Source organism: Lemur catta, chromosome 1, assembly GCF_020740605.2.
Source record: "Lemur catta isolate mLemCat1 chromosome 1, mLemCat1.pri, whole genome shotgun sequence".
Lineage (NCBI taxonomy): Eukaryota > Metazoa > Chordata > Mammalia > Primates > Lemuridae > Lemur > Lemur catta.
Window position 1 is genome coordinate 229,353,056 of NC_059128.1, and position 24,305 is coordinate 229,377,360.

Here is a 24,305-nt window from a genome sequence, read left to right on the forward strand (position 1 = left end):
CAATAGCGGGGAAAGATAGAAGGTTCGCGGCGTGAGGCGCCCAATGTGGGTCTTCTGCCGAAGAAGTAGGGGCGGGGGGAAGTTTAGGAGTTGAGGAAAGAAGATTAAAGAGCGCAAGGAGGTAACGCCAAAAACTCTAATTTGTTGTGGGGCGGGCGGGAGGGAGGAGTGTGTGCGTGCGGAGGGGGGCGAGGCGTCTGCGAGGCGCTGGGAGTGGGGGGCGGCGGGACGGGAGGGAGGGGAGCGGGGTGGGGTGGGGGAGCGAGGTGCGGAGCGGCGAGCCCGCGGGCCGACGGCCGGCCGAGCGCGCGCCCCCGCGCCCCGCCCCGCTCGCGCCTCCTCCCCGGGCCCCCTCCTTGCGGCCGGCGGTTGCCTCGCCCGACCCGGCGGGGAGGGGGAAGCGCGGGAGGGTGCCCGGGTGCCGGGAGCGGGCGGGGCGTCCCGCAGCTGGAAACGTCTTTTCTGCCTTCTTCTCTCTACTCCCTGCGCCTGGAGCTGCTGCTTCCAAGAAGAGGAGCTGAGGGGGACTAGCCGGGGCTCAGGAGCTGCTAGAGGCGCCCGCTTGTCTTCCGCCCCCTCCCTCCCGGCCCTCCCCCGCTTGCCGTGGCTCTCGCGGTCTCTGGAGCGTCTTCAGGGAACCGGGGGACGGGGGGTGTCCTGGCCCCAGAGCCGCCGGACGCCTCTCCCGACGCCGGCGCTACCGGCCCCCGCCTGCTTCGCTTCTACGACTAGAGAGGAGAGAGGGCTTGGGAAAGGAAGACACACCTTTCCTTCTTTCTCTTCTCCTTTGGGTCACTTTGGAAACAGTAAAAAATGCTAACGCTGTTTGATACCTGAGGTAAAACGGTTGGAAGATTTTTGAAAGTTTAAAAGAAGTGCGGTCTTGTACAGTGTTTAATGCATTCTCTCGTGTGTGCGGCTTTCAGGTCCTCCCCCCGCCCCTCCCCCAGCTGTTATCCTTTTTAAGGATGCTGAAGAGGCGGGAGGCAGGGATTTTCCAAAAGTTCTATTGATAAACACACTTGCACAAACATATGCTAGGCACACACACAAACTATAAACGCTAGCGAAAAACACAATATGGCGTACAGCTACACTACCTAGCGCCGTAATCCGCCGATCTCTTACTATGAACCAGGTTGAATGAGGTCAGTACCAGGATGACAGCTCTCCAATAAAAATCTCAATGAAACAGGAAGCGATTTGGAAGCTTGTGGGTGTAGTACCGTGCTCAGAAGTAGCATTGGCCCCAAGCTAAGTTGAACGTGTTACCTTTGTAGACATGTGAAAATTGTCTTCTCTATTTTTACCATTAGAAATCCCAAAATGTTGCCGTAGTCGAGTGTGTGTAAATTTCAGCTAATAAAGTTATCGGAGGCCACTCATTCATCCAGTGTTTTCAAGTACTGTTGTAACTTGTTGACATTGGAAGTTTTAAGACACAATTAGCATTTTGTAAATAAATTCTATAGCTGTAAACACTAAATTTAAGTGATAATCAGTCATCATTAAATTCATAAATGGTTTGTTTTCTTTTCCTGCTCCTAATCCAAAGACCTCTTTGCTATCTTGTAGGAATAGAAAGTAGTTAGATAGACACCCCGCCCATAACCCCTCTCTCCTGCATATGGTCAGCCTTCCCTGTTCTGGATTCCACCTTCCTGGATTCAATCAACTGTAGATAAAAAATATTCCGGGGTGGGGGTGGGGGTGGAATAGATGATTGTATCTGTATAGGATATGTATAGACCTTTTTTCTTGTCTCATTTCCTTAAACAATACAATATAACAACTATGTATTAGCATTTACATTTTATTAGGTGTTATAAGTCTGAGGTCCCCAACTCCCAGGTCCCAGACCAGTACTGGTCTGTGGCCTGTTGGGGACCTGGCTGCAGAGCTCGGCGTACCCCATCCCCCAAACCATGGAAAATTTTGTCTTCCATGAAACAGGTCCTTGGTGCCAAAAAGGTTTGAGACCGTTGTATAAGTAATCTAGAGATGATTTAAAGTATATGGGAAATGTTTGTAGGTTATAAGGGACTTGAGCATCCATGGATTTTGGTATCCTAGGAGGGTCCTGAAATCAATCTCCCATGGATGCCAAGAGACAACTGTGTAAGTTTGACCAGTCAAGATTTGGTTACTTTCTTCATTTTTTAAATTAAAACTAGGTGTATTTATATTTCTAGGAAAAGAAACAAATTGTACATTGATGTTTGTGTCTGCTCTTTGTCATTCTTAATCAGCATGTATCAAGTGCATGGTGATGCTCCTGTGCCATTTTCCCAATTGTCTTTCCCCAAGAAAGCTTTTGGAATTGTCCTTGAGGAATTGATGATCTTACTCGCTGTTCAGTGCTCAAGGTTTACTTCTCAAGGTTGGGGCTATGATTTCTATTGAGCTCAATTTTGGAGGGCTTTAGGCTTGAGAACGCATGATATTGAAATACACAGGTGAGAAGAAGGAGGAAAGTGAGTTTTTCTAGAAATATATTAGCTGCTCTGTGAGTTGGGCAATTGGTTATTTTTGGTTTTGTGATTTCAGATATTATAGACCAGTGGAACACACTGAAGGTCAGGTTACAAGTTCACTGTTTACCAGCCTCCAAAGCAGTGTGCTCTTTCTTGGTGAGGTCCTAATTTTAACAGGCTAAAGAAAGAAGTTTAAGACTAAAAAATGTCAAATTTTATCCATTTCCAGGAAGAAGTTTTTGTTTACCCATCTAGGCCAATGTTTTAAGATTATTACTAAACCAAGAAGATAAAGATGTAGGTCATGTGTACTTTGACTAGCTACTGAAAGACAATATGAGATTAAAGAGAATACTAGAGGAAAGAGAAACTTTCATGTGAGGGTTATAATTGGGGAAGGAGGTGTTTAGAACTAATAGTTGATGTGATGCCAGTTTCCTATGTAGTTAGGTCTGGAAGTTTTTGAGACCCACAAATATCCAAATCCTCTTGCTGTCAGATTAATAAGAATTTGATTAGTTGGTATAGGAAGAAAGTCTCAGGAAAAAACCATTTTAAATGAATTATTTTTGTCTCATTAGTGAAAATCTTCAGAAGACTTTCTAGACAAATTGGACTTCCTAGGAAACAGGCTAGACTGAATAATTAGGTCATTTTAGAAAAGCAGTAAAAGCTACAACTAAATTCCTGTAAAGGCTCTATAATTTATAAATAAATTACAAATTAGTCTGAATATTTTCAGAATAAGTAATGAGGAGAGACTTCTTTAAAACATTTGAAATACAGAATGGAGCTTGATGGGCTCTGCTTTATTTTCTGAAATAATCACATTTTTCTGAAATGGATGGTTAAATTCATCAAATTGTTCTAGACACAGTTCTAGACACTTGGGATATAACAGTGAACAAGAGAGAAAATTGCCTGCCCTTGTGGAGCTTACGTTGTAATGTCATACACACTTTGTGTACTTCAGATTGCTAGGAAAGGATAATTTTGGATGAAACTTTAAAACCTGGCTGCTTTCTTGTTTTAGAAACTACAGTTTGAAAGTGCTCACTGAATTTTGAGCGGGAGGGAGGTGTTTACCAATTGCCAATGATAGGAAACGAAGAGCTTAGTTTAGTTCTTATTTGTACTTTTGTTGTCATGAAACGTTCTCCGTATATTTCAGTAGGTCTTTCTGACAGAGGTTTTATTGTTTTCATAATTTTAAGCATATGTTTGAAATGAAATGTTGCTTTATATTTTAAAAAACTCTTGTGCCTTGAAATTTACTGTAAAATTCCTATTTAGTATGGTCTTGTTAGCAAAGTGTGGTAAAACAAAAGCTAGAGTATCTGTTAATTTTTGGTCAGGATTTGTTTTAAGAATATATTTAAAAAATCAAATATCTAAATCTTTCTCAGTTGTGGGATTTTTGGGGGTTTTTTTGTTTGTTTTTTGAGACGGGGTCTCACTACATTGAATGATCCTCCCTCCCACTTCAGCCTCCTATAGGTGGGTTACTGGTGTGTATCACCACACCTAGCTTCAGTTGTAGTTTTATCAAGAGGAGATGAAAATGTGTTGTAATTAATTTATAGGTGACATTAAAGAAGTAGAAAAAGAGAGAGGCCTGCAAAATGCTTTGTTATTTAAATCTTTTTTTCAAACTCCAAAAGCATTTGATTGGCACTTCTCTGCTTTAATAGACCATTTGCAATGCAAGAGGAACATTACAGAAAATTTTAGCATTACTTTAAATCTAATCATTTAGTCTGTAGGTGTAAAAATCCTAGGTTTCTAACAGAAGGAAATGTGGTGCCTGCTTAAATGAGTATATGATTTAGTTCTGAGTTTGTAGCTTCAAGTAGTGGGTGTCTCACCTTTCCAAAACCTAGTTCATAGTTCTTAAATAGCAAGTTCTGATTTTCATTGTTTTCCTCTGTTATGGAGAGTTTTACTTTGTTAGTGAAATACAAGTTCAGACTTTAATTGGATAACTTTTTTTATATACAATTCTCCCTCTTTTATCCCTACCACCCTATGCTGTGGATGGCTTGTTTCTCTATAACTACTTTAGATCTCTTTTTATGCTGATTCGGACAGAGCATAATCGGCCTCTTCCAGAAAGGGTACATATTAATGCACTTTACAGCACTTTGTGATCGCCTCTGGCTATTTGTATACAGACTTGCCAGCATCTGAAAGCTATAAATAGGAACAACTAGGAGGACACAGACTTTATAACTAATGGAATATATTGTTTTAATTGAATTTTTTAAAAAGCAAAGTGGAAGAGTGGAGAATAGAATGTTAAAAACTAAGAACTTTTCCTGTTTTCTAGTAAGGATAGTTGATGAGTGTGTGTGGTGTGTGTGTGTGAGTATATACTTATATATGAGCAGTTTTTGAATAAAGGCATAATTTAGTACTGGATAAATAATTCCAGTCCTGCCCTGTGGTCCTTGACATGGAATGCATTCAAAGGTCCCAGGTGGTTTGTTTAACCCACTTTGTTAGTTACCAGAACTTTCCTGTGGATAATATAGAAACACAAGCTAATGAAATTTGTGTAAATTTTATAATACATTTGGGCTAAAATGTTATTTTGGAAATTTTTTAAAAGGATGATTAACAAGCAGCCCATGAAATGAATGAAATCTGAAGTGTGGAGTTCATAGAACCCTAAATTCACACAAGATAGTTGAGTTTCAAAAAGAGGTATTCATAGGGCAGAAGATAAAATCTTGACGTATATCAAATTTTTATAGTAATAAAGTAAGCATGACTAAGTTTATTAATATTCATATTTGTAAGGTAAGTCTAAGCATGTGTACAGTGCATTTTAAGTCAAAATTTGGGGTGTTATTGGCTAGACACAGTCATTTCTTTGCCAGAGATACTAGGCTGTGTGAGGGCTAACCATCTGTCAAGTGATAGAGACAAAGAAAGGTTTTAATATACTAGTCTACAATTTCCAAACTTGTTTTGAATTGTATTGTCATTTTCTTTTGGCCATCATACTCTGTGTTGAAAATGCTCTGGGTCAGCACCCTACTTTGTTTTATGAACAAACTATTCAAGGTCCAGATAAGGTTATTGTCACAGCTGATGTAATCTAGAGGCAAGATAAAATATGTTTTGATTTTGCTTTCATGTAATGATCAAAAACTCACAAGTAGGCCACCCACTAGCAGTTACACAAATGGTTTCAAGCATACTTATTTTCACCCACCCATTCTGAATTTTGGGTGTCTTAATTCTTTTGCTTTATATATTCAAGCCTTGTATTTCAAACTCATTCCTGAGCTGTTTGGGGAAAAAAAAGTAGCAACAGGAATCCAGATTGCCTGTTTTAGGTACAATATGGTGTGATGTGAAATTGAAACAGCAGATTGGTGAGAAACTTTAGTTTCAAACAAATATAAACTAGTTTGTTTAGTGAAGTCATACACAAAACAGTAGTCTCTATTGACAGGGCAGTGTTTTTTTCCAGTAATTGCCACATCGTAAGGTGACTTTGGTTCTTTGGGCCCACAATCTATTTCCAAGGTGTCATATAATAAAAAGAAGCCCTAATATTGCTGATTGTGACGGTATTCTTAGATATGGCAGGCCGAGGAATTATTTTTAGCAGTGCTAATTATATCAATAAAAATAGCAATATTAATACTGTGAGTGTCAAAATTCATTCTTGACAGTATGAGGTAAACAGAACTATAGTCAAACAAAGCAGCCAGCCTGCCTTTACTGTCAGCTCATGAATATGCACTTTAGGAAAAAAATATACACAGTTTAGAGAGTTGGGTATATTGATTTAATCTCTCTTCAATTACTTTTGACTTTTTTTAAAGGTGTTCTTTATTTCTAATTGAACACAATATTAAAAAGATTTGGATTTTTAATTTTGACAGTCTTGGTACTCATTGGCTTTTGTCATTATTAAGTTTCTAGAAATTTACTTATTTATACTTCAGTGTTTTATAAATTATCAGAAATTCATTTTATGTGTATCCTCGTTTGTAGAACACAGATAACCATTGCAAAAGGAAATTAGAAGAAGAACCTCTAACAATTTATAAAACAAAAACTACTACCATCACACACACAGGCACACGCTCACACTCTCACATACCCTCAATAAATCTCTGGCTCCTATTAGATATAAGAAAATGGCCTTTTCTGTGGTTTTGATTTAAGAGAAAGCATAAATTTTCTTTGTAGTTTTCATTACTTCTAATCAGTTTTTATAATTTTATGGTATTTCAAACTTACTGTCCTAGGAACATAAAATCAAGTAAGAAGGAGTCATTAAATCCAAAGGTTTTTAACTTGAGGGGACAACATCTACCTTTTCAATCTCACATGTAATAAATATAACTCTTTTTGGACATTGTCAGACATCTTAGATAAAGAGTTAGTAGAGGTGGTTCTAGGTCTAGAGCTGGCGCTGACTAGTTATATGATCTTGGGCATGTTACATAATCTGTGTGGATCTTTACCTTAGCTTTTTTGTCTTCAGGGTCATTTTCAGTCCTAATAATATGAGTGTGTTTCTTTTGACACTTGAGGCGTTATTTTAGGTTTAGGTAGTGTTACTGGAAGTGACGTTGAGGGCACCAAGAAAGAATATAGGTAAAATATTTGACTTTGCTTTTTACTTCTAATCCTTGATAAAAGTTTCATTTAAATGACACTTGGTTTCAAATATAGCACACTACTATAAGTGTAGATGGATAATATTAAGTACTTATAATCTTCCATAGTTTTGTGAGGTATAATAAATTTATTAGTTTGCATAATTTTTTTGCCAACTTACCTTAACTCAGAAAGCTGTATTGGCAGTTGAATTTGTAAATTTGATACTTTGCATTTCATCCAGGATAAAGTTGTTTAACTGAGGAAAGCAGGTAGTAGAAGAATATATTAACTCACACTCATTTTCTGCTTCTATAAAATATATAGATAAATAGATACATTTTTTCAAAGAATAAAGATAAACTTGGTTTTTGTATCTTTCTTCTCTAAGGAAAAAACAAATAGTTTGGGTAATCAGGACCCACCTTCCTATAGATCTTATAAAATTGGTAATTTTTAGCTACTGTGTCTGATTTTAATTCTACATAATACCTGTCCAGGGATAGATTTACATAGGAATGATGATATGGTAGACAAAGAAATTTGACTGTTTACTTTGATGTAGGATAGTGGAAAGAATCTGTGTTAGGAAAGACTTTGCAAATACTGCCCTGTCATATGTAGAAAGAAGCAATTTGTGTGTACCTACTTGATAGATCTTTAATGGTAACTAACCTCAAAGTTTTCATTTAAAATTTCACTCTCAGTTTCTTTTTAATTGACTCACGTTCCTTTTGCTAGTATGAGTAGTAGTGAGAGGCTCAAAGCTATCAAACACTACCTATTCACAAAAGGAAACAGTAATCTGCAGGAAGCTATATAGTCTTGAATCCTCCTTTTTCCCTACACCCACCCACAGCTCCAAATGTTCCTAGAACTGATCATGTAACATTTTGTAAATCATCTCATAGAGAAAACATACAGTAAACTCTCCAATATATTAGGTAATGCTAAGTTATTCTAGCTTATCAAATGTTTAGCTAACTGGGGGAAATTGCAAGAAAAATTTTAGATAAAGCATTGGGCACCAAAGATGATACGAGTTCTTCAATGCGTGCAAATAATGGAAAAAATATTCTAAATGTGCTTAAGAGAAGCTGATTTCAGAGTGTTAACTGAAAGCCAACACACATATTGAGGAAGTATTGTAATCTTTAGTAAAGACATTGATGCCAAAAAGACTAGCAGAATTATTAGTGGGAAGCACAGTGAAAAGAAAATTAAATGAATTCTATCCTTATACTAAACTATAATATTAATAACACCAACAATAATAGTAGCTAACATTTACTGAGAGCTTACTCTGTACCAGGCATTGGTAATATTTGTGTTCTTTTCAGTTAATTCCACAATCCTATGAGACCTGGTACCTTTATTATCCCAATTTTAAAGATAAGGTTCAGAAAGGATAAGGATCTTGTACAAAGTCACACAGCTAATATGTAACAGATAAGAACTCAAACACAAGTCCAACTCCAGAGAACCTAAGCTCTTAATCACCATTCCATTCAGATCTCTATTGGGAACATTTTCACTCAGTACTTGCCAGATTAGTACTGGTAACTTTATTTCAAGAAAGGCTAATAGCTTTGGAGAAGGTTCTAGAGAAGGGCAGAAGGTGAAAAAGTTGAGAGAGGAATGGTTGCTATGGTAGAGTTTTAAAAATTTAACTCTTCAGCTAGAATTACAAATGCTGAGAGGGAAATTTTTCTAACATGAAACGGACTGCTCCCTGATTTAGTTCCATGGACAAAAAAGTACAGCTGGGTACCATGTTAAAGCAGGCTGTGGAAATCATGAATAGTAGCAGGTCAAAGGAAGCATTAGATACTGGGAGTACTGGGAAGCTGGAAATAAAAAAGGAAAGCTGAATCAAACCACACCGAGTAACCAAGAACTAGAGATCATATAGAAATAAGGCGGAGGCAGAACAGAAACAATGTATGTAAAATGGCAGATCCTACTGACTTTGGAAAGCTCTTATGTTTATTATTTATGCCCTTATGTTCATTTTAGAAACTAATAGCTGGCTTAAATATGGGCCACCTAGAGTTTGGGATAGAAGGACTGCCATGCTTTTGGCACGAAAACATCATCAATACCAACCTAGAATTAGACAGTAAGTTTAGGTGCATTACAGTGCAATTTAGCACAATAACCTATGTGGTAAACCATTTACTGTGCCTACTGTGTGCCACCCAATTCTGAAATCACTGTTTCTAGAAGCGTTTATAACATAAATTGTTGTTTGCTGTTCACTTTTCAAAAACAAGAAAACACCTATTAGCTTTCCTGAAGATTTGATGAATATGAGGGATGAAATAACTTAAACCTTAATTACATTTTATTCATTATGTAATTTAGCCTTTGATCTCCTCCTCCCCGTATTCATGGAGTTTGAAACCAGGTTCTAAAAGGTATAAAGTTAGATACAGTCTAGACTTTTTAGATAACTTCACATTTTCCTTGACTTGTCTATACTGAAAAAAAGGTTCAATTTTATTTGATACTGTAGGTGCATTTCTGTCAGAGTGGTAGTCTCAAATGATTAGCTCAGGTAAAGGTAGTGTACACACATGGCTTTAGGTAATATTTAGGATACCTAGAATGAGTGAATAAAAAGGAATTATAGTAACTTTTAAAGTGAATTTTTATTTTAAATAATTTAAATGACTTTGAACCAAGTACAAACAGATATGTATGTATGCCATGTATACATATATACTAATATACCGTTTGTCTACAAGGTACTAAAACCTTCAAAAGTTTTCAAGAGATAACATTCACTGTTGAGCTATATGGGTTATATCATCTGAATGAAGTCAGAGAATAATGAAAGTGCCATATATACCATCTCTTACGTGTCTTTACTTTTCCTTATGATGGTATCTATGATCTTTTCTTCAGACACTTATTTTAGTGCATTAAAAAATATAGTACAGTAATCATTTTGTATGCTTCAATGAATACATCACTGAAAAAAATATTGTCAAGTTAGAAAAATTATCAACATTCAGTTAGTGCTTGGCACCTTACCCTTTAGGTTCATTGTCAATGGTACTCTTCTTTTGATATCCTGTGGCACCTTGTCTTCTTAATAGCTGTTTTGTTTGTATCTCATTGTCCCTTATGTATTTGACACTCAGAGAAGTACCTTTGAAAACTCATGTTTTAATAACCTTTCTTGTTCTGGAAAGGGGTTGAGAACAAGGCAATACTGTGTTGAGGGGATGATTTGAGTTGAAAAGCAGCATAGAAAAAAATGAACAGGATTCCAGGTCCTTCTGATTCAGATATTCTATATTATAGTCTCAACATTTGTTATTAAGTGAATTGCCAAAGTGTGTAAGAGCCAAAAATAAGTGGTGATGGTTTGTGCATTTGGGTTATGCATTACTCTGTTTCTGTTTGCTATATGTTTAATGATGAATTTTAGTATGCAAAGATGGGTGCATCTGGTGTAAAGTGAATTTGATTCAGTTTGGTGTTTTATATGCAGTTTAACTCATGACTCAAATTCTTTGACATTCATCATTCAGGAAAAGTGACATTTAGGATTATACTACACTTAACTGCAGTTCCTTAAGGACAGGTCCCATGCTTTATTCACCATACAACCATAGTACTTACTTAGCACAACATCTGGCACACAGGAGGAGTTCAGTAAGTGTTTGTCGATTAGGCGTTTTTTGTATTTATCCTAGGAAGATTAATTCTTGCTTACCAGGCTATCCATTCACTTATTTTCTACTACCTCTGGTTCAAATTTAGCATTGTTAGAATTGTTGATACCTATTATATGCTTTCTCTGTACTTTTCCAAGACCCAAACGTTTTTACACATGCTCATAATTTTTTATCCTTTTAAGTACTTAATGAAATCCTATCATGGAAGAAGTTCCAATAAAAAATTATATTTACTGTGATTCAGCAAAGAAATATATCAGATATCACCCATCAGTGGTAAAGCAAATCTACTAAAATCAATTCAGGATATTGTGTTGAATAGAATACACAGAATTACATTACCTACTGATTCAAGGATGAAACCCAAATTTCATATCCTATGTGATTGCTATCTGGATAGTAGGACAAACAAACCATGGTATTTTTTGCTCTTCAGAGATTACAATTGAGATTTTGAACAGTTTATATGAACTTTCTAATTCTTAAAAAAAATACTCATAAAATTTCACACAATTAAAAAATAGTTTTAGCTTATTTACCTTATCTGAGTTATTTAGAAGTCTAGTCTGATTAAACCACTTTAATATTAGTGGTATATCTTTAGCTGTTCTAGAAAGCAAAATAATTGGGCTGTGAACAATATGGACATAGGGAGGGCAATGTCATGTAAACCACATGTAGGGTAACGTGCAATTCCTGTATAACAGCTGATAAGCTTTTTCATATTTAAAAGACATTGGGAAACTTACCTGATTGGCCAAAATCATAGTTTGTCTTTCTAGTAACTGAAACTACAGCAAATTGATTTGAAGTTGTTTTCAAAGCAAAAGATAATTATGTCCTGGGATAATTAAAACTGAAATTGTGTTAAAGCTTGCTTAAAGTGTTAAATAGCTATAGTGTATTTTGGGATCGGTATCCAAAGGCATACTACAGAGAATACGTTGTCATTTTATATATCCAGGAATATATTTTTTGAGGAAACTGTTGATTCTTAGAAATAATTATAATGAAGTCCAGACTCACCTCAGACCCACATACCCCACCCCACCCCTAGACTTTTTTTAAAATTAATGATTTTGAAAGCAAGATACCTGTATATGACTATCTTCCCCTTCACTTGCAAATCCAAGCTGTCTGCCTTTCTCAGTCAAATGGCTGCTGAAATCTGTGAACAACTGCCATGACACCTTGGGCATAGAAACACTATTTGAAACTTTTCTGCCTTCAGTTGAGCATGCAACTAAAAAACAGTGCTGGAGTCCAGAAGTAAAGATTAGAAAGCAATAGACACTGGGAAAAAGAACTTGAGCTTCAGAGGTTTGTGAACCTCTATAGGAGAAGATCAGTATTTACCCATTTCAAGTATCCAAGTCTCTCCAACTAGTTAAAAAGCCAAAGTAGTTGAATGTACTGGCGGAATCTTCACTGTCTCTTCAGGCTAAAAAGAAATAGAGATAGGACAACAGAGATCTTCCTCCATTGGCAGGGAACTGACAGGCTGCCTACTTTTGCTTTTCACTACCTGTGATACTTCTGCCATTTAGGATAATCCAGAAATTAGACCTGAGCGCCAGTGAATTAACAAAAAATAACAATCCATTTAAGGAAACCTAGTAGCGAGTGAGAGAGGAAGATAAGGTAGGAAAATCAGAGTACATACCCCAGGAAATTAGTACTACTGGCAAAAGTAAGTGAAACTTGAATTTTAAAAAACAAAAAATTAGGAACACTTAAGGAAATTCAAATAAATAACAAAAAAGAATTTCAGATACTAAGAAAAATATCTCACTTGAACATCTCTGTGGATGAATTAAAGGGGAACATGGCCACTGTTGAAATAAGAATTAGTGAACTAAAAGACCAAATGCAAGAAATATATTAAAGCACACAGAACAAAAAATAAAACATTATGAAAATTGTGAATAAAAAAGATTTTATCTATTTTATTCTATCTTGAATAAAATAGATCTAGAAATCAAAACACAAGGAATTACAGAGGGAGAAATTAGAATAGGTGAAGAGGAATAATTTTTTTAACAATTTTGTTACTAACAAAATTTCTCTGAGATTAAGAAAGATTGGAGTCAGATTGAAGGAGTTTACTGATTTATGGTCTTGGTAGAAAGATAAGAGACATTTAAATATATCATGATAAAAATTCTGAATTCTAAAAATTAATTGAAACATAAGCTCCCAAGTAGGAAGAACAAATTCCTATAAAGGGGGAAATATCAAAATATCATAGGACTTCATGTCTGCATATCTGCAACACTGGAAGTTAGAAGATAGTGGAATGACATCTACAGACTGCAAAAAGAAAAATAACTACAATCCAAACATCTCCATGCCTGGGTAGCTATTTGCTAGCCAAGGTGAAAGAAATATATTTAGGGATATACAAGAATTCAGTGTATATAATGATTATATACCATCTAAGAAAATGCCTGAGAATAGATTATAAGCAAACAACAAAGTAACCAGAACAAAGACTTTAAGATGAGGAAGATGAAGAGGGGGGAAAAAAAATAGTGTTGAATAATGGGGATTCACATATAATTTTCTTTGTGTGTATGTGTACAATTTCATCTGATAGATAAAGATAAGTGGCTAGCAATATGAAATACAATGGGTAATTTCAGGATTTTGAAATAAAAGGATCACGTTTCTGTAAGGAAATTTTAAAATGTACTAAACTGTCTAATTAGAACTTAGTTGGAGAGGATGAGCAGCTGGAAAGTAAAAGGAGGAGAATGGGTGGTAAGAGATGAGAGGAAACAAAGAAGAGAAGAGGGAGGAAAGTGAATATACTCTAAAGATCTCATTTATTTAGGAGAAAAAGAAGAGGAGGATAGAATCTTTTGGTGGGGGGAAAGTGTCTCTTACATATATATTAATCTGTTTATTAGAGTAGGGAAGGGAAGGTAATCCTTAATGCAACAGAACATCACTTAGAACTTCCATATTAACATTGACAAGGAGATAGTAGACTGCATTGGCAGTTGATTAAACAAGGTACAGAAAAGGGAACAAGGAAACGGTAATGTAAAATAAGAAATAAATGTAAAGCAATTGGAAGATACATAATTAAGCATACCAATTATTCCATTTAGTGTACATGGGCGAAATTCTCCCATTAAAAGACAGTATCAGTTTACATTTAAAAACACATGACAGCCAAATTATATTATAAGAAAAATACCTAAGACAAAGTTATGAAGAAAAGTTATTTTTAAAATAATAGGCATAAAGACACCACGCAAATGCAAACAAAAGAAAACCAGAAAAGCATGGGTGACATCACTGATATCAAACGAGATAGAATTTAAAATTAAAAGAACTAAAAGATAAAAAGGGGTACTATAATAAAAGGTGCAGTTTATAAGGAAAATAACCACATAAATCTATATGTGGCAGGTTTATTTAGAATAGATTAGTACATAAAGTACAAATTATGGGAAAGGTCCAGACAGTTGTGTTAAACACACACAATGACTAACAGAAATGAAGTAATATAATTCATAAATGTGATTTAATGTATGTATAGAATCTGACGTTCTTTAAATATTTTTAACAGCTTTGCACATGGCCACTAAGAAAACTTTATAAATTTTAGAATGCAGAGATTTTGCAAGCACATTCTCTAACTAGCATAATTATAAGTTTTTCTAAAAGGTTAAAAAAAACTACATATGAATTAAAATACTCAGATAACTGTTGGATAAAGAGGAAGTCACCTAGACAGCAATGAAAAGGAAAATATTTTATGGAAAATAGCTAAAAAGGAAAATTGATAGCCTTAATTTCAGTATATAATATGATTCTAAGTAAATCACGCCACTACTGTGTCTCATAATCTCAATCTTTAAAATAGTGATAGTGGTATTTTCCTTACTTATTTTACATAATCTTTGTGAGAGTCAAGTGAATTAATAAATGTTGAAGTTCTTTAAAAAACATAATGCAAAGAATGATAATGAAAATATGAAGGTAGTCATTTTTTACACTTAATGTACATTTTATATTTATTATATTTGATAATAAGCCTCTTGACATATCAGTAATAGAACATGTTTCCTGATGAAGCTGTCAAAACCTCAAGCAGAACAGTGGAATCCATGGAGGGTGTTTATACATTTAATTGCTTAAAGTCTAATATGGTTCTCCAAAATTTCTTTGTTTCTTTTCCTGATCATGGAGAGAAACTTTTATTCAGGTACATGTCCTGACAACCTCTTGTTCTAGTATAGGGATATAAATATTTTGTGGGAAGTCTTGGCCTTCCTCACCTCTTGACATGATAATACTGTATTGTGTTTTGACTAAATAAATGGCATTAGCTAAGCACAGCTTTGTAATCTGTTGTTGTATTTTACTGGAAATTCTCTCCTTGTAATTTATAGCTGTAGTTGATAGTGATTGTAGCATAACCACTTTAAATAGTAAAATCTTTATTTTTTATTTACCAGACAGCTAATTTGCCATTGGCTAATTTTTTGGGCTGTGAGAGTATTAGGAAATATCTACATTAGTTAGTTGGTTAAGAACATGACTAGAAAAGATTAAAAACACATAGACATTCTTTTATTATAGAGATATAAGTATAATCTTAATACAATACTGTACCTTACTATTAAAGATACCTAGATTCTGGTTTGGAGAAAATGGAATGGATGAATGTGTCTGTTTAAGTCTATATGAATTATGTTACACCTGACTTTTTTTGTTTCAATAGTATGTCCCTATTTTAAAATGTTCTGTCCTCAGTAATTTGACTTACTTTTTTCATCAATATTCTTGCTCTTTCAGTAGTCTAATCTCCTTCAGTTTGCCTACTGTTCTTCCAGTAATGGGCATGATATTATAAGAAAGCTGAAAACATAGATCTTAAAAGGGACAGCAGTCTTTCATTTGTTTAAATAGACCTTAGGCAAGGCTAGTAATAAAAGCTACCTGAATTGATTCTCTTTCAATATTACATATTTCATTTAATGAAGTCATTCTAATAAATCAACACATTTTCACTTTCTACTTGTGTATTATCTTTATTAAATATGAAATTAACAGCAATTTTGATAGATATATTTTTAAATGTATTTCTTCACTCTTAACAATAGTGATGTTTCTAGAGTAATGGACTTTTTGGTATATGCTGTGTGCATTCTTGGATGCACATGTAATTTCTAGTCATTTCCTAATTCTATTTTTTTTGTGCTCCCTTTCAAGAAAATTTCTTTCTCCTAATGATCTTTCTCCTAATTGTGAGTACAATTTTGTAGAGAACAGCAAGGAAATGGAGAATTAAAGTGATCTGTTTAATCCTCAAGAAACCAAAGTAGTCTTCATTTAAGTCTTAATATTCTTTAAGTTTCTTCTAACTCAGGAAAGAAGTGTCTTTTACTTCAGAGTAAACCCTGATTCCAGTATCTTTTATCTAGACCTGCTTCTATTTGGAATAGACAAATAAAATCATTATTTCTTAGAACTGTAATAAACTTGCCAGATATGCCAAAATATGGCATCTATTATCCCATTCAATGGTCAGTTCAGTCTATTTGGTTTATCCTTCAAGTTGCTGAATTTCTTGAATCACTGATGCTCAATCTTAAATCATGGTCGTGTTTTGTTTTTGTTCCGTTTAGTTCCTTTTTTAAAAAAAAATTGTTTTAAGTTGACCAAATAACAATGCTTGTTTAAACCTTACATTATCAAGGCTTTACATTTATTGTTGCCTTCAATAGTCTCCATCTTCTTAGCTTCCCTAGCACCTCATATTTGGAAATGACTAGGTAATACAGATTCTATGGGGCCAGCAGCATTTATGCAGAATCACAGACATCATCCTAGACTTAAAGAATCATTATATTTATTCTCCAAGCCATTCATATGTACATTAAAGTTTAAGAAGTACTGCTAAAACATTTGTCATTAAAAAAATTGGACTTTAGATGTACAGAATTGGTTAATCATAATATGGTTCATAGTCACTGTTCTGTGCATTATCTTCTTTTATTTCATTTATTCATTTGTTATTTTAAATCAAAATAAATACCTAAGACCCCACCAAAGAATTAGAACATTAAAAATAATTTACTTCTATTTATGTGCTCTTTTCCTATTCATACCAAATGCTCTCCCAACCAGAGATAATCACTATACTAAAATTTGTGTTTATTGTTCCATTGTTTTTTCAATAAATGAAATAATATATGTAGCTTTGCCACTTACAAATGTGTGGCTAAATAATACATTAGCTTTTTCTTTGCTCTCAACATTAAGTTACTAAGACTTACCCATGTTGTGTGTAACTGTAATTTATAGAGTTCATTTTCACTTATATGTAGTATTTGTGACTATACCACACTATAATTTAGCCTTTTCCTACTAATGGACATTTGAATTGCTTCCCTATTTTTGCAGCTATAAATAGTGCTGATATAAACATTCTAGCACATGTCTCTTGGTGACATTTGTAAAATATTCTCTTGGGTATATACTAAGATTGGAATTACTGTGTCAAAAGGTATGCAAATGCTCAACTTTATAAGAGATTATCAAATTATTTTTCTAAAATGGTATTACTCATTTACACTCCCACCAGCAATGTATAAAATATCCCTGCTGATCCATGTTCTCTTTAACACAAGGTATTGTCATATTTCTTAATTTTGCCACCAGAGTAGATAAAAAAAAAAAATCTCATTGTGGTCTTGATTTGAATTTTCTTGCTTATCAGTGAGTCTGTGAACGTGTGTGTGTGTGTGTTTTTTCTTCTGTGAAGTGGTTGTTTATGTCTTTTATCTATTTTTTCTTCTTTTAATTTTTTATTGTTCTTTTCTATTGGTTTGCATGAGTTCTTTATATATTCTAGATACTAAATTCTGTCTCTTCTCATTTGTAGCTTGTCTTTTCACTCCCTTTAAGATACTCTGATAAACAGAAAAATCTTAATTTTTATGTGCTAATACTTATTTTCTTTTATGGTTAGTGCTTTTTCTATCTTCTTTTAACAAATAATTCTCTGGAGTTGATATTTTTTGGATACTATGTAGAGATAAAACTTTAAATTGTTTTCTAAAGGGAAATACAATTTTCCAGATATTTTATTGTATGTTCTTGTCTTTCCTCAGTGATTTCCATGCCATCTCTTGTATAGTCAGATCTGTATATGTGAGGGTCTGTTTACAGGTTCTATTTTCTGTGCTCTTGGTTGATTTGACTATCCCTATATCAGTAAAACATTTTGTTAATTAGTAGAGCTTTATAATAAGTCCTATGTGTGATAGGGCAAGCCCCCCACACCCACAGTTCATCTTTTGAATTTTATCTTTTTCTCAAATGTTTGTCTTTCTCCCCCACACAAACTAAAATTGAAATTTAGAAGCTACATGCTTCATTCTTTATGCATGCAACCTAGTTATCAATACATATTTGTAAAATATCTTCCAGTTTATTTATAGCATTTCTTACAGTAACTGCTTATTTTGGCTTGTAGTTTGTTAATGATGCCAGTCTGTGAGACTTTAAAGCAAAAAAAAAAAAAAAGTAATGCCAATCTAATAATATTCAAACTAATTCAGTTAGAATACCACTCCAAATTCAATCTGTTTATTGTAAAATTTCAAGTTGATGTCAGAATTTCTTAATTTAACAAAATTTAAGACATATACTATTCACCTATATTACTTTTAGCAACTTTTATAACTAGAGATAAACTACCCAATGGAATCAAATCTATTCAGGGATTATTAATATCATTTTAGCTCTTTAATGTCACTACATGCCAAACAATATTTAAGTGCTTGATATATTTTAACTTATATTTGTTCCTTTAAATTCCATGAAGTAGTTAATATTATTATCCTCATTTTACAGATAAGGAAACAGTGGCTGAGAGTAGTTAAGTAGCTTGGTAGCTTGTTTATGAGGGGTTCATGTGGTATGTCCAGGCAGTGCTAGGGAATACTGCCTTTTGAAATCATCACTGAATTACCCATCGACACAATTAACTTTATGATGGTTTATAAACTTCAGCATTCCTTCAGTCATGTCCCAGTGCCAAATATTTTTATTCAGGAGAATGAAGTTAAACATTAACATTAAAGCCAATCTTGAAAGGGAATAAAAAATATAAAGCACATAACCTTGGAGAAGTATGTAAATTTGCCTTAGAAATTATGGATTGGATATGTGGTTACTGATTTTAAGTAATAGGTTGTTGTATATGTGACATATATCAGCTTTCAGGTCATGTTTAGCTGTGGCTGGTGGAACCTTCCTCATTCATTTGCCTTTTTCTCTTCTCAGGCATCCAGAGCTTGTGTAGTGGTATATCTGTCAGAGAGTTGACAAATATTCTGCCTAATGTTACTAGTAAAGGAACACTCTGACAATTTAATCTACCTCCATTCTTAATTCTTTTGTTTGTAGAATGCTTACTTTTATTTTCTATTCTATATTTTGATTTTTAAAATAAATTATGTAAATAATTGTTTTAATAAGTCATATATTAGAGCATCTTTAACTATTAATCTGCTATTCTAGATATTAATTGTTAAATTATGTCAGAGTAAATGTTAGGAAGAAAGAAGTTTCTCTGGGATGAGATGGAAATAGGTACCCACAAAAATATTAAGAGATGATAGCAAAGAGCTGATGTACAATGAGACTCCTAATGGTTCTTCTCTGTGCTGACCAGATATGTTAGGGGAATGCAAATCGGAGAAAGTAGAAGACAGTACTTTTACTGATCTGGAGTGGATGCCAGGGAAAAGTGTATCATAGCATGGCACACAGAACTAGCCTATGAGAGATCATTTGGCAAGGAGCAATAGCTAGAACTTTATGGAAAATCATACATGTTTTTCACAGTGATTGGAGTTTTGAGATAAAGTACCAGGTTCTGATTTTTTGATTAGTATATGTTTGCCTCAAGAGTGGGTGTTTGACACTGGAAGTTAGTGTGTAATAAAGGCAGAACTTGGAGGGGTAAACAGTAGTTGGTAAGTGATCTGTAGACCTGTGGAAAGGTGATTGTCAGTAGGGAATGAGGATCAATGGACACTGAAGTGCTTAAAATTGGTAATCTGTAATGGATAGAAATGTATTAATCATAATTTGTAACCATTTTAAGAATACGTGGTCAGAAAGATGAAGAATAGGATCAATATGTATAGAGTCTTTATAGACAAATGTTCATTGGAAAAGCAGAAGCTTAGACTTTATGGAGAAGCAGGACAAATAAAGGCACTGTGGGGTTGTGATACCTTTTGAATAAATTAAAATGCATAGAGAACCTAGGATTTCCTCAGAAATGTAGTACTGTACAGAGACATAATTTGACTTGAATTACCAGAAGCGTAGGAAGAAATATTTTTGATTGAGGAAAATTTTTTAAATTTAAGGGAGAACAGGGAACAAGAGACAGCCATGTGTTGACATTTTGCTAAGGAGACAGAAGAGAGAATTAGACAGTTTCTGTCCATTGGTCTTGCAATTAAAAGTCAGTAGGGAGGGCCCAAATAGGAGAAAAAGAACACGTGTGTTGATATTTAGATTCATGCTTTAAAAGTTCAGTTGGGCCTCACAAATTATTATTTCAGTTTTAAACTCCCTTGCCCTTGTTAGAAATGCATCTCCCTTCTCTACCTGCCAATTTTTGCCTTTTATTTTATGACAAAAATTGGGACAGTTCAGCATGACATTATTCATATTTTATTCTGAATCAAGATATTTTAGATATCTTTGTATTTGTTACATAGACAGCTTCTAATAATCTGTGCTTTCAGTGTTTATTCCGGAAACTGAAGTATGATTCTAAATGCTTAGAAGAATACTCCAAGGTCCAGAAATATTTAGTTTTATCAATATTACAAAAAAAATAAAACCACTGAACTTGACAAAAGTCACTTTATATTCTAATTTAAAATCTCAAAATTTAAAATTATTTTGTACAATTAATCTCTGTTTTCTGGGAGAAGAAAGCTAATATTTATCAAGTGCTCATTATGTATAGATACTGTACTCAAGAATTAATAAATTCAGTGTGCTTTGACTAGTACCTTGCGTTTTGTATGTTCACAACAAATGTTATCTCTTATTATCAGTCTAATAAAAAAGTTCTGTGATTTAGCTATTCTTATTCTCATTTTATAGATGAACTATATAAAACTCATGAATAAGTAAATTGCTTAAGTATACATAGTCAATAAATATTTTTCACACTTGAGTCCAAGGCCGATGCTGTGGAATAGTGGTCTCAAAAGTAGAGTTCATGCACTCTAGGAAGTATATGCATGATGATGTATTAGTGTTTGAAAAGATATCAAAACTTTTATGTGTATTTTTTGTTTAAAAACCCTAAGTTAAAGTTTACTAATATTTAAAATGCAGATGAATGCTGGCAATGGCAGAATATTATTTATATGCCTTATAACTTATACAGAACATCCTGAAGTGAAAGTGGGAAATCATTTGCTTTAAGAGTTAAAGGTACTAAATCTTATCTGTGCCTTATTATGAGGAGTCACAGATGACATTATCTAGTTTTAACTAAACTAACTCTTGCAAAATAGACAACTGACTGAGAAAACAAACATAAAGGTAATATTAATACTAATAATCCATCCCATTTAAAAAAGAACATCTCTAAGACATATTGCAGACACTTTGTTAGCTACATTATAAAGTAAAAACAATGATGATTTAGTCATAGTTGATAATAGGTCAACCAAAATAATTATCAGGAAGTCTGTTTGAAATGTGAATTTATATTCACTATCATTAAAAAGTATTCTTAGCCTAGTGTATGGTATGCCTTGAGGTATTTTTTAATGATGACAGAATACCATTTCATTGATAAGGCATTCAAATCTAGCTATCCAGGCTGGGCGAAGTGACTCATACCTGTAATCCTAGTGCTTTGGGAGGCTGAGGCAGGAGGCTTGTTTGAGGCCAGGAGTTTGAACACAGCCTGGGCAACATAGTGAGACCCTGTCTCTACAGAAAATTAAAAAATTAACTGGGTGTGGTGTTGTGCACCTGTAGTCCTAGCTACTTGGGAGACTAAGGTGGGAGGATTGCTTGAACGCAGGAGTTTGAGTCTCACCTGAGCAAGGTAGCAAGACCCCATCTCAAAATAAATAAATAAAATCTAACTATCTAGAACACAAAACAAGCAGTTTTTAATGTCACATGATACTCAGTCTAGACTTTACAAAGTCACTAAGTGAATGTTTAGAACACTTGGGGATTTTAAAAAACTTACTAAAAGATAAATGTATTGCCAAAAACACTGTTCTCTCAAGAGCAAAAATGGCTGAAATAATGTATGATAAATAATATGGCAACAAACCATATTACATTTGTCAGCAAGTGCTGTTAGAACATGTATAGAAAATATTGCTGAAGATTTGAAGAAACAAGTATTTGAACAAATTATGCAGTGTGGAAAGTTTACTATATAAGTAAATGAAAGTGCCAGTATTTCTAACATCTCAGCCAATGGTATTTGCTAAGTTTGATTTTAGTAATATGAAGAACTATATTTGTACAAATCACTAAAAGAATTACTAGAGAAAATACCTGTTAAGCAGCAGAATACTCTCTTAGTAATACCATGCATTCTGGAAAATCTATGTTAACTATATTAACATAGTTTTAGAACATTGAAGTGGTTGGTTTGACTAGAAAATAGGTTGCTGGGTCAAGTTCCAGAACTACTTCTACACATGAAATTTATTTACTCATTATTTATAGACAAGATATTTTAGCAAATAAATTGAAGTCAAAGTATACACAAGTGCTGTAGGATGTCATTAATGTGTTTATTTTTTTAATTAAAACTTTGAAATGTAGAAAATACGTAGCAAATATGGAAGAATTTTATAATTTTAGTGGAATCTTTATAATACTTTGTAATAAGATGGAGAATAGCAATGAATATCATTTGTACCAGTTGAGGTTCTCTGGTTATCTAGTGGTAGAATATTGAGAAGCAATATCAAATTTATGGCAGTTACGCATTTTTCTTTTACAGAATGACAAGGGTTCTAATTTTGCTCGCTTTTGCTGTTATGACAGGTGACTGTCAGTACTATGCTCTCTAACATATATTTTTGGAAAAATATATTTGATCTGTCTTTTTAAAGTAATGGTACTAATAATGAGTGAGAAGGCAACTGCTTTTTGAAAGACCCCTGGTATGGAGAGAACATTTCATATTGAATGTTTGTAATTATTTTCATTATAATGTGATTTTGTTGCCAAAACCAATGTAATTGTAAAACTAGTTTCTGTATGCATTAAAAATTGTACAAAAACTGTATCTGCATATTTTTTTAAAAACTTGCAACGGAATTTTATAAATTGTTTTAAAATCATCCAAATGCAATCTTTAAATAGGTTGTAAATTTTTTTGTTAAAAAAATAAAATAATACATACACCTCTTAGTTTTTAAGAATGATATTGATGTCTGGGAAGATGAAAATTTACTAGCCAAATTTCAGCAAAATCTCTTACATAATTGGTGGTCGGGATTGAAAATTAAGTATTGTGATTTAGTAAATACAGCCAATGATATTCTTCTTCCATTTGGATCTACTATTTTGTGAGGCTTTTTCCCTTGCCCGCCATGACAACCATTACAGCTAAGTATCACAGTAACCTGAACATAGTACCATATTTTCAAATGACTCTTTTAAAACCTTGAGTATAAAACCAAGCCAAGATATAAAGAGTGACATATATTTAATCAAATTTCTCTGTTTCTTTTCTAGTAAGAGCAAAAATGTTTTTAAATTTTTAATAAGAACAAAACATTTAAAATGTTTATTTCTTGTTTACTTCATCTTTTAAAATGCCTACCACTGTATGTTCTATAGTGTATATAATATAGTAGTGTATGTATATTGTAAATAATTGTGTATATATGGGAGTGTGGGCTTACATTAATCAATGCCTAGTCAGACAAACAGAAATGACTCAAAATAGAGGGACTCTAATCCAGGGAATTGGTTACTAAAGTGTTTGAAAGTCTGGTGGAACAGGAAAAAGGTGGCGGTGTTATTTAGCAGAGAGTGCTTGCAGAAAGCAAGGGAAAGTTTTGTTACCCAGAGCTTATAAGCACTGTGCTGCTGAGGCCATTGGAATGCTGCTGCTGCTGCTGCTGCTGCTGCTGAAATCACCACTGTCACTGCTTTGCAGGAAGCCAAGCACCTGCAATCCTACTGACAGTGCAAGAACCAATGAGTCTGTAGTTCCACTGATGCCATTGTATTTGCCAAGGCTGCGAGAGTTTTCAGTCATCTGTGGCTGCTGCTCTTCTACACTTGCAATACTATTGCTGCAATCAGCAGTCCAGAGAGCCAGATTCCAAGAGCTCTGTGCTGCAGAAGCTGCTGGAGCACCATTGCTGAGATTGTCAATGCCAAAAGCAGGAGGGGGGAAAAAATCTCTCTTTGATCTAATTCCAGTACTTCCCATTCTGGCAAAGCAGTCTGGAAAATGCAGTTTTCAAGTTCCACC

General features: G+C 34.2%; 1 protein-coding gene across 7 annotated transcripts in view; it reads left to right on the plus strand.

Annotated features, from left to right (window-relative positions):
• Positions 1-24,305, plus strand: part of ZBTB20 (zinc finger and BTB domain containing 20) — a 762,522-nt gene continuing 738,217 nt past the window's right edge. For 4 of the 7 annotated variants that reach the window (XM_045540230.1, XM_045540226.1, XM_045540232.1 and 1 more), the window contains exon 1: positions 1-121. The gene's annotated coding sequence lies outside the window, so the exon portion shown is untranslated. The remainder of the gene's footprint in view (positions 122-24,305) is intronic. The other 3 variants (XR_006732697.1, XR_006732696.1, XR_006732695.1) reach the window with 3 other exon arrangements.